Source organism: Fukomys damarensis, unplaced genomic scaffold, assembly GCF_012274545.1.
Source record: "Fukomys damarensis isolate Sample0158 unplaced genomic scaffold, DMR_v1.0_HiC HiC_scaffold_12, whole genome shotgun sequence".
NCBI lineage: Eukaryota > Metazoa > Chordata > Mammalia > Rodentia > Bathyergidae > Fukomys > Fukomys damarensis.
In genome coordinates, this window is record NW_022900924.1 from 41,610,751 (window position 1) to 41,611,508 (window position 758).

Below are 758 nucleotides of genomic sequence, written 5' to 3' on the forward strand. Positions count from 1 at the left end.
CGGGTCGGACCGTCGCCCCGAACCACCCACCCGGCTCTGCCCCACCCCCACGCACACCTTGGGGGCGGCCCGCGCCCCTTCCTCACTTCAGCACCCCGCACCAAAAAAGTAACTCCATATTAAGTTTAAAGAGGGGAGGGGAAGCAGAGTCTTAGCGCTGTTTACCCACTTCCTCCGAAAAGGCGCGTGGTGTGACCTGTTGCTGTGAGGGGGATACAAAGGTTTCTCAGTGGCTGGCAGCCGAGCCCCCTTTCATGCAAAACCCGGCGGCGAGGCTGGGCTGGAGTGGAGGAGCCGGCGCGAGCTGATTGGTCGCGAGAAACCCATTTATTCCCTGACAGCCCCCGTCACATGGATGGTTGTCTATTAACTTGTTCAAAAAAGTATCAGGAGTTGTCAAGGCAGAGAAGAGAGTGTTTGCAAAAGGGGGAAAGTAGTTTGCTGCCTCTTTAAGACTAGAACTGAGAGAGAAAGAAGAGGAGAGAGAAAGAAAAAGGGAGAGAAGTTTGAGCCCCAGGCTTAAGCCTTTCCAAAAAATCATAATAACTATCGTCGGCTGCGGCGGGATCGGCCGGAGGAGGAGGGAAGCGCCTGGTCGTGGGTTTTTGTTTGGTTTTTTTTTTTTTTTTTTTTTTTTCCAGTATGGGGCTCATGCCACACACTTTACAATCACACTTATCTATCTGAATTTTGTGTCATATGTTTTGTTCTTGCCCAGCATGTGAGACTGGGTTCAAACCCCAGCCTAGGGGGAAAAA